General features: G+C 48.3%; 1 protein-coding gene across 2 annotated transcripts in view; it reads right to left on the minus strand.

Annotated features, from left to right (window-relative positions):
• The window catches only part of LOC119109149 (elongation of very long chain fatty acids protein), a 31,670-nt gene extending 23,710 nt beyond the window's left edge, over positions 1-7,960 (minus strand). The window contains exon 1 of one of the 2 annotated variants that reach the window (XM_037232722.1): positions 7,788-7,960. The gene's annotated coding sequence lies outside the window, so the exon portion shown is untranslated. Of the gene's footprint in view, positions 1-6,552; positions 6,617-7,787 lie in introns of those variants that run through there. The other variant, XM_037232720.1, reaches the window with a different exon arrangement.
• Between the last annotated feature and the right edge of the window lie 1,946 nt (positions 7,961-9,906).

The raw sequence follows: 9,906 nt of genomic DNA on the forward strand, positions 1-9,906 counted from the left end.
GTATACCAACATTTACAAGGGTGCTGCTCCCATCGTATCACCCTCTAAAGGGAGTGTTCCACATTTTAGCGTATTGAGGTAAGCATAAGATATGATGGAAAACCTCGTTTATTCTCCATATTACAAAATTTTGTTCATATTTAAAATTGTTCCATGTCATTACATCGTTACACCGTTTGATAGTGCCCAAATGTTTGTGTTATGGATCACAAGACACAATTCGTGATCAAGGCATGCAATTGGCGGCTCCGATTGCTGACGAGTTGTCTGCCGATACGACCATTAATCCTGACGTGCTCCAGGGAAGAATATTCCTTTAGCCGTATGATTTTTTACCTTAAGTACAATATAGTCATTGCGGCGGTTGAATTTTTGTGACGTTTCTTTGGTGTTATGCATGCCTGGATAACTTCGAATGAGGCGCCGCGAAATAGTCTGCACAAGTACAATTCCATTGGTATGCAATGAGCGAACCATGTTTATCCCACTGAGAATAAGAGTGTTATTAAACGAGACCCATAATAGACATGTTTTTGCCCATCCTTCTAGTTCACCCAAATATGGGAAAGTACTAGGCATCGCACTCAGTGAGGTGAATCGGTCGAGGGCGTTGGATGCTGGCTGTGCCAAAAATTGTTTACATGGACGCTGTGTGGAGCAAGGCGCGTTTGAAGGATAATTTCATTCGAGAACCATTTATCTTGGATCGGATAAAGGTATGTGAGCCTTGTAAGCCCTATAAGCACTGTAAGCAAGCTCTGTAACTGCTGTAAGTAAGCTGCATAAATACTGCATACCCACGAACAGGTACGCCTGTCTTGTCTTGTCTTGGTTAGGGCGCATAGCCTCCTGGGCTCAAGCGTCCGTTTCAGTAGTCTTGCGGACAGGGACGCTACAAGGACATAAGAGGTTGCTATGTCGCGTCTGGGTCAGAGATGCCACCAAATGTTTTGGTAAGTTTTAAAAAAAATCATGGGAAGGAATCTGGCATCATACCAGCGTACAAAAAGATGATCTCGTTTACAGGTCACTAGCTCCACTTTTATGAAATTATGCTTCCTTACAAACATGCAGCTAAATCTCAGCAAAACATTTCTAGCCCAAAATCGCCGATACAAGGCATGTGGCTAGATAATAAACGCTGAGACACTTTTAAAGAATTTTTGAAGGTTTTGCACCACAATCCTTCGTGAAAACGGCTTCTGTATGTAAATTGCGAATGAAGGCCTTCAATATGTTAAAACACCGCTATTTTACATGTGACGACTTGTTTTCCTGGACATTGCATGATTGCCATGGCAGAATGGCATTGCGCCTCGCGTCAGTTCATATGCTCAAAGACAGCAATCAGAGGATTTGTTTATTATTTAATTGTTTATTCACCCTCGCCCTAATTAGCCTTTTTCATAACGTGGACTGATAAATATAGTTGATGCGACCCCACTGCGCTCCCAAACTAACGAAGATAGAGCTTAGCGGGAAGAACTAGTGAGCCGCTTTCAACGAAATCTTGACGACTATCCCTAGTTTTAATGCCGGTAGATCAATTAGTGACCCCATTATGCCAGGTTCAAGGTCAAACTTTCCAGACCATCGCAATCTTTCAGCTTTGAAACATCATAAATACGAGGCCATGTCCTGCGGCGACACAAAATCTTTATAGGCGCGTTCCTCGTCAAATTCCTAGTGAGATGGTATATATTCTTATGTGCTTTGCACGTATATGTTTCGAATACGGCTTCTTTAATATGTAACAATGTCGGCCCGCCGCGCACACTTCTGTTGAACATCAACCAGTAATGGCGTCCAATCAGTAAACCAATATGTTTCGTTGTGCGGGTTTCTTTGCGTTTCATGTTTACCAGGATGGCAAACCTAAAAACAGTTCGCTAAAACGCTTTACTGCTAGGATGTTGTGATTGGTCGATATTTATGTCTCATGTCAACCTCTGATGTGCATGTTGTCATGATGACAACCTATGCTTGCTCTTGTTCTCTGAAATATTGTAATATTTTTTTTGTAAAACCAGCCATGAAATTGTGAGTAGAACATTGAGACAATCTTGGTAAGCATCGTACACTATTTCCAGTCCTCACACATGTGGCTCAAGTTTACCGATTATCTTTAGGTACAATTTTTGGTGCAAGCCATACGACATACCGTACGGGCAAAACAAAATGGACAAAATGTAACAACGAACACGTGTACTCAATTCAGCCAACTGTTTTAAGGTGTGCAATAATGGCAAGAACATCGCATAATGGTGTTTTAAGTTCGTACACTCATGTTGCAGAATGTCCGGCTGTGCATAATTATTTTAGTTGAACCTATCCAGTTTTCTGCATGGAGAGTTCAACAAAATACAAGGCGGAAGAGCCAGTGAGCATTGTATTGGCTCATTAACGCACTGATGTTGACCGACGACCTCTGACTGCCATCGTTGACAAGCTATTTCAACGTGACGTACACTGTCACGGCAAAATGGGCAAAATAGCAAAATAAATATATTCACTCAACTCAACAAACCATTTTAGGTTTACCATGAGTGCAAGAGTGGGTTTATGAAGTGATGCTAACGATGCTTAGAAGGGACAGTAAGTTAGTGCGGGGCAAGCCTGATATGTTCAGGATGGAACTATTTTGTGGCAAAGTGGTGCCAAACATCTTCATGAAAGTTGCATGATGCTCCTATCAACCACGCTTGTGGTGGTGCAGACTGTTTTGTTTTCGTGTTGATTAGGTATGAATACTGCCAGGGACATGCACGTTCGTAATTACCACAGCGCGCGATGTAAGCATTTGATGTGCCACGAGTAGTGCACTGGTGAAACATGTGCGTCACGAAAACAGCTGATATGTCGCTGGTGTATACCTGCCTTATAAACTCAACCTTGGAACCAAGCAACCATCAAAGTAAACAATGCCTCCAAAAGTCAAAGTATCGTCCGAACAGAATCACTACGCTATACGCCATAGGTGAGAAATAAAAGCCATCGTGTACCGCTTCGCTGAATTCGCGTTAGGATGGCCCCAAATTTGCACATCTTTTTTCTTAAGTGAAAAATTTCAAGCTTTCATGCCGCTTATTACACAAGGATTTCACTTAATGGGAGCGTTCCACATTTCCAGAGGCTTTTGAACTGAAATAGCCATATCTAAGATCATGCGGCACAGTTCACAGTCTTGCCCTTCTTAAGACCTAACCCCTGTAGATCCTGAGTTACACACCTGCAAAGATGTGCGGACTTTTTCGGGGAGACGATTTCAAGGCCACCTCGGCATTTATGACGTCATAAAACGTCATTCAGGTCCTGCCATTCCATAACCCATGCGGCGATCCCGGCCGAGACAAATGTAATGGTCGAGTCGTTCATATCTGGCATTCGTGAGCACGACTTCCAGATATAACGGTCGTCAACTGGCGCTCAGTCAATGTTGTGCAAGGTAGTGACGAATCGAACACAATATTCGCTAAACAGAGAGATTACGTAGTCTTAAGTAGACTTTTCTACCTGAAAGTATACCAATAGTTATAAGTATGCTTATGTCATGATATCCAATGCTTTCTTTAATATTTCCAAACGTCAAACATTCCCTTTAACACACACGTTGCAAAAACGAAACAAACAGGAATTCTTAATTTCATAGTCGTGACGGGGGAGTCCAGTGAGCTGTCTTCCGTTGAAAGGACTACATCGAATAAAACTGCTGATCTTCGAAACGGACTTCGAGAAAACTGGCATTACCGATGCAATCGACCCCATGTGATCTAACGATGCGTGAAAAGTGCAAAAAGCTAGGATGCTCTCTTTACGTGCGGCCTGCGCGTGCGCTACAATCCAGGATCCATTGTAGTTTTTCAACCAATCTTCCCAAATCCAGTCTTTCATGACATGACGCAGATATGATCCATTGCAGTTTTTCAAGTCAGTCTCTTATGATAAAAATGAGCCATTAGTGCAACTTAAAAGGTAAATTTTCTGAGACCCAGCTTCCCGCAGTGTCACTAACGCCTACGTCCGCATATCACACCCACCTGTAGCAACGGCGTAAATGGCACCGTTCGTGATCACAATTTCACCGCCGTCTTTCACCGTCCGAGCACCGTCTTACCCATTTTTTTCTAAAAAACTAATGAGCAACGCAACTGTTCGAGTCCACAGCTGTGGCGGCGGGTACCATCCACGGTAGCAAAAGGCTTTTCAGCTTTGACCGAGTGTGCTGGAGCACGCAAGATGCGGCGAACAGACGATAGTCAGTGCGGCGCATTCTGAGGCAGCAACGCCCAGACAACTGCCGCCGCCTCCTCCACCCCCTCGACGCCGATCCCTCCTGTGTTCTCAGGTGCGCCACCCGGCAGCAGCGTGCGGGAGTGGCATACGGCGGTAGCGCACGCGCGCGATCGCGCACGTGGTCCGGACCGGCGCGCGGCACCAGATAGCACCGAGCCAGCGACCTTGAGAGGCGACCGTATGCAGCGTGCGAGCGGTTGCCAGCCGCCGCGCCGCCGGTAACGGCCGGCGAGCGCGCGCTGGCGGCCGTGACCGGCGCGCGCCCGCGACCGGGGTTGCGGGTCCGCAGAGCCTGAGGCGCGGGTGGGTGCTCTCGGGCGCGCCCAGGCCGGAGGTTTTCGGTCGGCGGGATTCCCCGACGGCGATGGATTTCCGTGCAGCGCAGGGCAGTAGGGAGAGTGAGGTATTTCCGACCGGGACGGGCTCAGCATGGGACCCGAGAGGAGGCAGGGTCCGAATATCTCGTTGGTGGTCCAAAAGCAAAAGCCTCATAGGGAAAGGTTTTGATTTCCATTGTATGGATTGGCAAAACGCGTGGCCCCGTTGTCACCTCTCCTCCGACCCCTGGACCGCTGGTGGATTTCCAGACGCGGGTAGGGTGCGTGCCATCAGCCAGCAAGTGAGCACGCCCGTCCCCGTGACTAACGACCGTCCTATAGCCAGCCACGGGTCTCGGCCATCTGCCCTCAGCTCATCAATTGGCAAGCGCAGCAGCGCATTCGGGGATGAGATGCTGGCTAAGGGGCAACCCTGGTTGTTCAGGCATGACCACTGCAGCATCAAAGAGAGTCTGGTGTTCTCCGATCGGCAGAGCAGTGCTGGTTTCCAGCCATGAAAGTAGCCACACCTCAGATATTACAGGAACCAATCTGTGTTTCGTGTCATTTAACACGGTCAAAACACAGAAATAATCCAGTCTGCCCAGAACATATTGGCATCCCGACCCTAACGACTCCAGTAGAAACGCCAGCGCCGTGTGAAGCCCCCTGTCAGGTGACGTGCATAATGGGCTCGTGGAACGTCTTCACTTCCGGCGGGATCAGGGGCGGCGCGAGGCGAGCCACAAAATTGGTGGCCTCAGGGCAGTGCATGCAGATATCAAAAACAAGTACTAAAAAAAAAATAGGTCTTGAAACTTTTCAGCGCAAAAACTGTAATGGTTAAAATGTGCGCGGATTTCGTGAGTATTTGGATGACAGGTTATGAATGAAATGCCTTATGTTATAGTGAATGTTTCAAGCCCTGCTTTGAACACATGTATGTATTGACAGTTATGAAACTGAAGACTCGCTGAAATTGATAAAAGCAAGCATTCAAATTTACTGTATCCTTGTCCACGCCCGGCCACGGCAGAAAGCAACTTTACACAGCTAATGCAACTTTTGACGCACGGAAATAGTATGTTCGGAGGGGGGATTAGGCCCAAATCTTAAAATAAACTAAAATCTTCAGAAGATGGAAAAATATGTCCCAGCACAAAAATGCAGCACAAAATACTTGCACAAAAGAAAGTACTGCAAAATGTTACGCTGAAAACAAACAGGTGGACCAGACAAAATGCGTGCGACGATTACATTTCTGAATATCATCTCTCGCGAGAACGTTTGAAAATGTATTTCAAGTTATCGACTTGACGTATGCCACGCCGCTACGAATCCTCAGTTCCAGAACTCGGATATGCGTGACCACGCCTGTGGTTTGCATGGCGTACTACCACCCATTCACCATCGGACTGTGCATATTGCGGCATAATTCACCACACACGAAAAGACGCCCGCAACACTCAGAAGTGCTGCAGGTGAGAGAGACGCACCTACCAACAAGACCAACACACCTGACCCCGCAGTGTGCTGGCACCACGAGGCCACGTTCACCTTTATGGCCGGGGCGCCGGTCCGCTTGAGCACCGCACCCCGGAAACCTTCGCCGTCCGCCTGAGCACCGCACCCCGGAAACCTTCGCCGCCCGCCTGAGCACCGCACCCCCGAGTATCTTGCCCCCCGCCTGAGAACCGCACCCCGGAGTATCTTGCCGCCCACCTGAGAACCGCACCCCGGAGTATCTTGCCGCCCGCCTGAGAACCGCACCCCCGAGTATCTTGCCGCCTGCCTAAGCATCGCACCAAGGATCCCTCGCCGCCCGCCTGAGTGCCACACCCCCGCATCCCTCGCCACCGGCTCGCGCGCCACATCCCGGAAACCCACGCCGCCCGCCTGAGCACCGCACTCCCGCGTCCCTCGCCGCCCGCCTGCCACTCACCGGGCGGAGCGTGGACGTCCTTCCTGTCCCAGTTCCGGACACGCACAACCCCACGCGCCGGTTTGCTCGGCCTCCTATGAGGTGGCGCGCACCGGCGGCCGCCGGGCCGCCCGGCGTCCGGCCTGACGTCAGCCGGAGCCGGCTCCGCCGCCGCGGGCACTCCCCTCGCGCCGTTTCTGTCGCCGCCGCGCGGCGCCGGCGTGTGACGGCGCGCACGGTGCCGAACGGGCTGGGTGGCGGGGGTGGGGCGCGCTCAGCTCTCACATCACCCCACATTGGATTTCGGGCGGGTTCCATCGCTAGCCCGTTGACATCTGGTCGACACCCTTGTAGAAACAGGTGCTTTTGATCAACCGAAGGTAATTTCCATTGATAAACCCGACACTGGTGAGTCGATACGGACCATACACGAATGAACGCTTAAAAATAATAGTGGGGGTAGCAATGCCAATTTTGAAGCTGGTTCTATGCATGTAACGCCATGACGTCAATGTTTACCATCCTCGAAAATCGGGAGCAGGAGGGGTACACACAGCGGCCCCTTTCCCGCGCTCGTAGCACATATCACAGACTGTGATATCGCTTGGTGGCAAGGCCGCAAGAATAAACAACGGTAATAGTAAGGACGGTACACGTTTAGAGCATGCGAACCGTTAGAAGCTGGAGGTCTGGAGACGTGGCGCCCGTGTTGAAGCAGCGTGCAGTCGCACGATCACGATCAGCCTTACTAGGGTGTTCATGGAAGCTGATTGAATGATTTTCTGTCGAAATGATTGTTGAAAAAGAACATAAAGTGAACGCAAATTGTTGGCGAGCGATGTCCGTAAGGCTTCCACAACCGGAGTTGTTTTCATCAAAATAAATATAATCGCTGATCGTTTTGCTCATGTGGTTGGCAATTTTTTAGGATCGTTTTCAGCCTCTTCTAAAGAAATTCATTGTGCGATAGCAATGTCCTTTAAATGATTTCCCATTGTGGTATAAGTAATTCACGACATGAAATATAGTGCAGGAATTATTCCCTATCGTAACGAATTTTCGGTGAGAGAAGACGGCCCATCTAACATCTGACGTGCAAAAGGTTTGTTGCTGTCAATGGGAATGCGTTTGTTTTTATGTCGACGTACACTATACGCATTTTCCGTCCGAGGCAATGAGTAAAAGGCCGATTATTTCGAGGAACACCAGTGCGATCGAATGTTTGCTTAACATGCGCAGAGAGGTGTATTGCTCACCTATGCGGCATTGACCAGGCGTCTCGGGCGGTGGGACAAGAGACCTCCTGTGGCGTTCCTACCCCAGTGGATGGCTGAAACTTGTGGCTTAGGCTGGGGTGTTCGAGCAGCCTCAACACTTGATTGATGTCCCCAAATCAGGGCGTTTTTACCACTACACTGCGCCGCAGTTGCGCGACGAAGCCCCTCTGATCGTGACTGTGGCCCTTCCAATTTTGCTCTGCACTGCGTCGCAATGCTTAGTAGGCACCACTTATAAAAAGTCGTGCCCCTGTCGTCGGTGCAACCGTCGCGCTGTCAGTGGTCTGACCTTTTTGAAGTACCAGTCAGTGTCGCGAGGGGCCCGCCCTGGGCTGATGGCAGCGTTTTAGTGTAGTTTTACAATTAAAAGTACTGTGCATCGCGTCGTAACTAACTGTGTCTTCTGTTTATGAGTCAGAAATGCATCTATATCTTATTTTCGTAGTCAATTTTTCGTTACAATATCCCTGCAGCTATTGAACGGTTGATTTGTTCAGTCCTATTTCCATTAAGTATCGTGTTAGGAAGAAAGCGTCCTTTTGAGTCACAAATGCACCCGTTTACTGAAGTGCGGAAATGTACGTATTCCAAAATGGTGCTGTGTTTGGGATAGAATCAAAGAACCGCAAAGAGCGGTCATTTTCAAGGTTCCAAGGATAAGTAATTCGTTAGTTTAAGATATTTTACCTATTTTCTTCACAGACTCATAATTTTCAGCCAACATTTGCACAACTTAGTAAACAAATATAGGGCAAAGCAGGGAGACTGATATCAGTCTTTTCTGTGAGCTCCCTCATGCCATAACTACTGACCACATGACTCGATTATCATATTGTCAAGCAGCTTCAATCCTGAACCACGCCTGCAGTGGATATTCACATCATATTGCCAAGCAGCTTCAGTCCTGAACCACACCTGTAGTAGATCTTCACATCATATTGCCAAGCAGCTTCAATCCTGAACCACACCTGCAGTGGATCTTCACATCATATTGCCAAGCAGCTTCAATCCTGAACCACACCTGTAGTAGATCTTCACCTGGAGTGAACTGAGCGAACCCATTTCAGATGGTGTAACCTTCCCCACCCTGTGGTCCGCATGATAAGGGAAAGTGTATCGTTTTATTTTTGGTTGGAGTTGGATACACTGCAAGAAAATAACACGTTTGTCCCTCCTGGTACGTTATTTCACGCGATTGCTACATGACCAATGCTCGCCCTTTTCAATCAGAAAGTGTTTTTATTACTGACATAGTTTTTGGTAACTTATGTGGACTGTATAGGCATGGAAAGTATAGAAAATGTAGATTTGTTCTCCGGATGACATCCAACCATGACAGTCTCTTCAGTCAATCAACAGCAGACCAAAAGACACATCATTCTCGTTATGTCGCATCGCGCTTTACGGATACAGCAAGCCCATACGGCGCCGATACAATATCAAGGCTATCTAGCGATACAATATGCCGTTATGTCGCATCGCGCTTCACGGATACAGCAAGCCCATGCGGAGCCGATGCAATATCAGGGCTATCTAACGATACAATATGCACCGTCAGATATCTTGGAAGAAAGCTCGTGCCACTCTGAAATTATTGCCTACCAGACACAATTTTTGCGACATATGCGTCACATGTATTTCCCACCACTCAGTATATCAATCCGATTAGTCTGGCTACACCGTGAGACCTTGAACGCCCATTCCGGCAGTTGCGACTGTGTGCAGCGATGTGGGGAAAGAACAAGAAGATTTGTCACGCTTACTTCAAGACGCTTGCGCGTATGCAACCGGAAATATGTTGGAAAACACAGGGCGCTCATCCCACTCTCCCCTGACTGGGGAGAGGGGAATTATTTTACCCCAATAATGAGGTAAAAGGGCCCCGCGGGGCGTTCTGCATCACCATGGAGTGGGGCGTTTTACTGCGTGCCATCCTATCCGTTAAAGGCTACACATTAGTTCGGATGTGTCACAGCTGTGCAAATATGTGCAATATGGTATTAAGGGGTAAATCAGGGACAACCATTTGGCCATCACCACTCATTTACTGGCCTTCAATTCACAGGCACTGCTCTAAGTGAACTTCGACAGACAATAT

Source organism: Pollicipes pollicipes, unplaced genomic scaffold (genome assembly GCF_011947565.3).
Source record: "Pollicipes pollicipes isolate AB1234 unplaced genomic scaffold, Ppol_2.1 Scaffold_7231;HRSCAF=8579_pilon_pilon_pilon, whole genome shotgun sequence".
Classification (NCBI taxonomy): domain Eukaryota; kingdom Metazoa; phylum Arthropoda; class Thecostraca; order Pollicipedomorpha; family Pollicipedidae; genus Pollicipes; species Pollicipes pollicipes.